At 44.7% G+C, this 6,767-nt stretch overlaps 2 long non-coding RNA genes across 3 annotated transcripts in view; one reads left to right on the top strand and one right to left on the bottom strand.

The window, feature by feature from the left end:
* The window catches only part of LOC107201878, a 28,826-nt gene that overhangs the window by 16,864 nt on the left and 5,195 nt on the right, over positions 1 to 6,767 (bottom strand). For both annotated transcript variants that reach the window (XR_001520443.3, XR_001520442.3), the window contains exon 4: positions 995 to 1,050. This is a non-coding gene — a long non-coding RNA (uncharacterized LOC107201878). The remainder of the gene's footprint in view (positions 1 to 994; positions 1,051 to 6,767) is intronic.
* LOC117244157 lies at positions 1,605 to 6,650 on the top strand. Its single transcript, XR_004496719.1, has 3 exons — positions 1,605 to 2,647; positions 5,066 to 5,614; positions 6,055 to 6,650. It is a non-coding gene; the product is annotated as an uncharacterized LOC117244157 (long non-coding RNA).

Genomic DNA, 6,767 nt, shown 5'->3' with positions numbered 1-6,767 from the left:
CTCCAGTCTGAAATGAGAGTTTCACTGCATCTAGTCTCAGATGTAGCTTGGGCATACATCAGCCTTTAAGATCTAAGCCAAGTCCATGAACAAAAATGTAGTGGTGAGCCTGCCTAATGCAACCCCCCAATGAAACTTTTGGTGGGAGATCTGGGGTTGTTTCAAGTGTTTGCTTAAAGGTTGTTTTAAGTGTTGCTTGTGTGTTAAAGACTGGAGATGAGCCTTGTCCTTAGAGGATGCACAAGAAGCATCAGAGTCATAATGAAAAAAAACCAGGATAGTCCTTGCAGAAGCACACAGCTTTCATTTGATACTCATGGTCTCATTCATAAAACCTGGTATCAGGCTCTTTGTTCTTGCCTTCATAGATACTTCAGTTAATCCCACTGTGTTTGCTTTCCTCTTCCTCGTAACTCAAAGTGGGTTTTGGTTTAAATTGAATATATAGTTATTTTTCTTTATTGTTTCCCTCAGTCCCTGAGCTCTGTTTCTGCTTTAGAGACGCTCCTTGGCAGCCACGGGAGGGCAGTAGGTCTATGTGGAGAAGTACCAGCCATTTTAAAGTACTCTGCCATGTGCCCCTTGTTTTTCACAGAGGCTGAAGGCCCTGGAATCTCCTTCGTGGCAGGAAAAAAAATAAAGGCAGGCACCCCACACCACAGCACAGCTGTGGTTTTGGCCCAGCATGGGAAAGACTTCCAGTGAGAACAAGCTCATGCTGAACCAAAATTCATTTAAAACCAGCTGTTTTCAGTGTGATGCCATGTTCAGCACTGCAGTCCTGGGTGAGATGCTGCTGTTAAGTTGCACACTAAATTTTGTTTGGGTTCTCTCTCCCTTTTCTTTTTTTTAATGAATCATCCAGACCTAGTGTGATTCCTCAAAGCCCCAAGCGTAAGTAAGGAGCTCCTCCAGTATTGCTAAATTAAATTTATTACAGAAATGAAGGTTTCTTCTGAGCATCTTCAAGAAGGAAAGGAATAATTATACTTACTGATTTGTCATTCCTTCTCTCACTTCCAGTCTCCTATCCCAGTAGGTCTTGCTAATCTGGGGGGAAAAAAGAGCACACAGCTGTCATTCCAGCTCTTGGAACTGAAAAATCTAGGGACAAGCTAGATAATAATGGATGGGGCTTTGAGCAACATGGTCTCATGGAAGGTGTCCCTGTCCATCACAGTGGGGTTGGTACTAGATGGTTTTTAAGGTCCCCTCCAACCCAAGCCATTCTATGATTCTCTGTGCCCTCAGGAGGACCAGAAGGTATCTTACTTTCTTGAACTCAGTTGTTTTGTAAGAAAGCAGTCTGGAGAGATGTGGTATCTTTGCCAGAAATTCTTCTACAATACTGTTTGTATGCCCCCAGCACACATTGTATTTCTCAATGAATTTATCCTTTCTTCCTTTATCCTCAGGTAAAGTGATGTGAGCTGTTCCCATTCTACAAGTGGGAAACAAAGCAAGAGAGAAAATCATGGAATCATAGAACGGTTTGGGTGAAAGGGACCTTAAAATCATCTAGTTCCAACCCCCTCATACGAGTAGGGACACCTTCTACTAGACCAGGTTGCTTTATCCAGCCTGGCCTTGAACACTTCCAGGGATGGATATCCAGAACTTCTCTGGGCAACCTGTGCCAGTGTCTCACCAACCTCACAGTAAAGAATTTCTTCCTAGTGCCTAATCTAAACTTACCCTCTTTCAGTTGGAAGTCATTCCCCCTTGTCCTATCACTACATGCCCTGTTAAAAAGCGCCTCTTCCTGTTTCTTTTGTGCTCCCCTCGGGTACTGGAAGGCCACATGACCGTGCTGAGTTTGAGCTTGGATACATAAGGAAGATCTGTCCCCATCAGCTCATGGCATCAAACACCATCACACAAGTTACTGTTACTTCCTGTTTACATATTGCTTTGCTGCAGGTTGGCTGTTACCCACCTTTTGCCACTCTAAATGCAAGATGCCTGCCCTGAGCACTGAAGGAGTTAGGCAAGTATGAACTGTTATCTTCATTGTGCAACACATTTGACAGGTGCCCAAGAGCACAATTTGGGAGGTGTCAGTGCTCAGCACTATTTGTGGCTCAGTATTGAAAAGATATAAATAAACAAAGACTATGAAGTGGAACTAGCTACATTTCTTGATATAGAAACATGAGACAGGTACAGGGCCAAGTAGAAGGAGTGGAAGTTTTCCAAAACTGGGAACTGTTTGAGCCCTATCAATACAGCCTGAGGTAAGCTCCCACAGCCAACTCAGGATTAGATCTGTGCAGAAATAAATGCCAGGAAGCCTGGCACTCCTGAACTTGCCTTGCAGAAGGGGGTGGAGTAGGAAAAGCATTAGGCTATTTTCTCCTGGATCATTGGTTTCTATGGTTTCAAGGAGACCTTGCTCATCCAGGTATAAAATATGAGTTAACTCCACAGCTAACTTGCATTTAAGCAGATCAGGAACAATGTATAAAGTGAAAATGTGGAAAACTGATCCAGCCTATTTAACTTACGCCATGCCACCTTCAACCTTAATAGAAGCTTAATACAAGCATTTAAAATTCTCCCTGACTTCACAGAGCTTCATCTGTGTATGAAAGAATATGAGCCTTCCTTGACAACCAGTGTAAGATGAGCAAGATCCCTGGAACTAAAGGTAGGATTCAGGATTATTTTAAAAGCTACCTGTCCTGTGTACCAACAGTTAGTAGCAATACAATGCCAGTAGCATTAACAGAACTGTTCTAAACAGGAAAGTCATCCCTTCATCAAGCCAGAAAAAACATGCTCTCTCTTTAAGCCCCTACCAAATACAGTCTTTGTGATATTCTGGAAAGTTCAGATTTGAGCTATTTTTGTTCTCCAGCTATTATACTAATACTCTTCCTGAGTAGTGTTCTGTTAAAATTTCAAGACGCATGAAAACTTTAACTTTATTCTTTAATATGGAAAAGAATCCCCCTGATTTCTGCCCCTGTGATTTGGGTGGGCAAACAAGAATAAAATGGCAAATGCACTAAACAAGGACTTAAATAGGATAGGAAAATGAGGGCATTCAGCATGAAAAGGGTTAAGGTACCTTCTCTGCTACTCTTGTGTGCACATGCTACCTAACACTGTCATGAAATAGGAGCACTGCTGCAGAACAGTAGGAACATCTGTATTTCAGGGAAGGAGTAACATTTCCTATGCTGGGAAAGCAGACCACCAGCTAAACTGAAGCCACAGTTGCTACAGTGCTTTGAGTGGATGGTGCAGAGTGTAGTCACTGTCCAGGCTGCATCCTTAGATACTGTATGTGGTGGGACTGCTGAAGGAAAGGGTCATCTTTGTGCTCACACCTTGGGCTCCTCCAGGCTAGAAATCTCACAACTGTGTCTGGGAGTTGATGGGGGAATGAACCTGCAGTGCTGGTTCTCAGCACTGCTGTGCCTGAAGGCAAACTCTTCTCACTGCACAAACTCACACTAGCACAGAGCAGGTTGAAATGACTCTGCTGTGCTTCCACTGAGGCTTTCCAAACACTTCTTTAGGCATCAGGAGCACAACAGAGCAGAATAATGCCATTAACCTTTCATTACAGATAGGAGTTGAATAATTTGCTCAGGGTCAAATGAAGGGCTTAACCTGGATGTCTGGAGCGTCTCTCAATCAGTCACTCCTACCAGAGGCTTGTTAATTGCTGGTGTCTCCCTCTTAGTTGCACTCTGGTACGTGTCAGTCAGGATGTTCTGCCCCCAGTCAGTCGGTTGCTCTCTGTCCAGGTATGCAGACACAGATGTAGATAGCAGAGGTTAGATTATGCAGTCCTGCTCAAATGGCCTCTGGAATTGGACTGATAGCCACAGCAAAGCAGGAAAAGGGTCAGTCAGCACCCAAAGGTAGCAATGATCCTGCCTTCCCATACTGGTTTTGGTTTTTGAAGCCACATCCCTGCAGACTGACTGCTAGAAGTAAATTGTCATGACAATCTGTGAATCATCATCTGACAAGTGGATGGAGTTTATGAGTTTGTCCATTTGCCACACAGGGAGTCAGAAACACCCTGCAGCTTTCCACGTCTCTGTCCCACACCTTGCTGTGTTTGGAACAGTGAGGCAGGAAGCCAGGAAGCCAGAACAAGTACTGGCTTTCAGGGCACTGAAAAAAACCAGTGTCTTGGGGATGATTCCAGGCTAGGGCAAGGTGGCTCACTGCTCTCCAGCTCTGTGAGACATGGCAATGCCGTGCCAAAAGCCAGGGCAATGGCTGAGTTTGGCAGCACACTTTGCCATTAACCAGCAGAACTGTGATGACTAGTGTTGATTCTTAGTTCCAGTAAAGTGTTCAGAAATAACCCTGTTTCTCCCACGTTCTCTGGCTCCAGCCCGCCTTCCCATTTAGAACAACTCTAACCAGACTGTTCAGATAACCCTTCTGTCCTTGGCAAAAAGCTTTTCAGAGTGGCTAAATGCAGGCTTGTTTCTGTTTGCCTAGCTTCAAAATTAATTTGCCATGTTTGCCCAGGGGGTGAATGGCTTTGCCAGTTATCATCTGTAAAGTGAATCCGGGCTGGAAATCACAAAGAACTGAGCCTTTCCACCTTGTCCATGAAGGATCGATTGAGGTACATGTAAATAATCAGGTGCCAAGGCAAGAGAGCAGAACACCAAACTATGCAAGCAAATGTAATTTACAATAAGCAGAAACAACTGATCTGTCTAGTCCAGACAAAGAAGAATTACAGACTAAATAATGTTTAACTGAGTCCAACAGAGAAACAGAAATGCCATGTTCTTGAGGCACACAGACACTAATCAGGCTACTGCACTCTTCATCTCATTCAAAATGGCTTTGCTCAACACTCATAAAAAGCACTGTTGTGCAACACAATTTGAACTGGCAAGTATAATATTGTGAATGTTTTACTATATAAATTGCTAATGTGGCAGGGGCAATGGTGCCTGTCCCTGCCCTGCACTGTTCCACACACTACCCAAAAACAAGGACTGGTATCCCTCTCTTCCATTTAGTGCTTGTATCTGCACCTCTTCACCTGGAACTGTCCTTGTCTTAATGTACTCCACCCCCACAGGCTCGTCTCCAATTTCCAAAGCACCCAGGATCCACTTGACACCCACATGGTGAAGGTTGGAGGGGTGAGTGGTATGAGGCACAGCCACGCCTGGTGTGGTGGTGTTTCCATGGTGTGCTGCACAGCCCTTTCTGACAGCCTCCTGTCACTGAGGAAAATGGAATAGCTTAGGCTTGTTGTGGCTTGTTACCACCTCACCCTGACAGTAGCACCTAGTTTTGTTTTCTTTCATCATCCTTCCACAAAGCAGTCCCTTTCTGGGTGATATGGAAAGGAGGGAGGTGTGAGTAGGGGCACACAGAGGCAAGGCAAAACAAAGGGGGCAAAGGGAAGGTTTTTCTGTCTTCTTCACCCTTCTTTTTTTTTCAATTAGGGGCCAAGACAGCCCTTCAGCAGGGCCTTCTCCTCCACAGAACCCGACAGCCACCTCTGCTCATCTCCACCCAGCCATGGGTCTCGGACCCCTCCAACAGGCCCACTGGCATTCCCTGCCCTCTCCAGCTGTGCAGAGCAAGGGTGCTCACTGAAAGCTCCAGAAGGAAAACAGGGGTGGGAATCATGAAATTTCTCTGTGGTGACCTGAGGGAATGGCATAAAGTTGTGTCGGGGGGGTTTAGGTTAGATACTAGGAAAAGGTTCTTCAGCCGGAGGGTGGTTGGGCACTGAAACAGGCTCTCCAGCAAAGTGATCACAGCACCAAGCCTGACAAAATCCAAGAGGTGTTTGTCAATGCTCTCAGGCACATGGTGTAATTCCTGTGGTGTCCTGTGCAGGCCCAGAAGTTGGACTCAGTAATTCTTGTGGGTCCCTTCCAACTCAGCATATTCTGTGATTCTAGGAAATATCTGTCCTGCTCCCTGCACTGTATCTTCCTCTTGGACATAAAATATTCACTTGAGATCTGCCACACCAGCCCTTTCTAACAGCACTAAATAATCTTAAAATTAAACTGATAACTGAAATGGCATCTTGTCTCTGTCCCTTTGCAGTAAGTGGAGAGAGAAAAAGGAAGGACAAGTGCAATGAGTGGCAGAATGCTTTGGGATGAAGACACACTTCAGAAACCGCAGTTCAGAGCAGTACTAAGCTTAACAAAAATAGCTCATCATTTGTATCCTATGATGATACTGGATGTGCATCTACCATTGACTGAGTCAGCGAGATCCCATTTCTCTGAAAGCTCTTGCTCTCATTCTTGGCCATAAAGCCACATAAATAACATATGGTACATACAGCATCATTGACACCTGCCAAAGCTTTGAAATACTTACAAGCTAACTACTAAAGCCAAGCCACCTGTCCAGTGACTTCCACTTGAGTTGTTCCATTTCATAATCCCTATATTATTACGTTGATGGAACGCCATAAATCTACATAGTCAGAGAAGACATTCCATCTGCCCTGAAGAAATTACTCTCTGGAGAAGATGAGTGAACTCACAGCAAAACCCCTCAAGAGGTAGCTCATCTGAGCCTCAGAAGTTGCTTGGAGAAGGAGGACTGAGGGAAACACTAGCACTGCAGCTTTTCCTTTGTGGTTTGCTGTATGAACACGAGAGAAGGATGGTGACATATATTAGGGATTCCTAGAATCATCAAGGTTGGAAAAGACCTCCAAGTTCATCGAGTTCAACCATACGTGTTGCGGTTAGAGAAACAGCTTGGGCTTGTCCTATGCAAGAGAATTTCTGAGTGTTCTCTGA

This window comes from Parus major, chromosome 3, assembly GCF_001522545.3.
Source record: "Parus major isolate Abel chromosome 3, Parus_major1.1, whole genome shotgun sequence".
Taxonomy (NCBI): domain Eukaryota; kingdom Metazoa; phylum Chordata; class Aves; order Passeriformes; family Paridae; genus Parus; species Parus major.
Note: the sequence above shows the minus strand (reverse complement) of the source record. Positions and strands in the feature narration are given on the sequence as shown.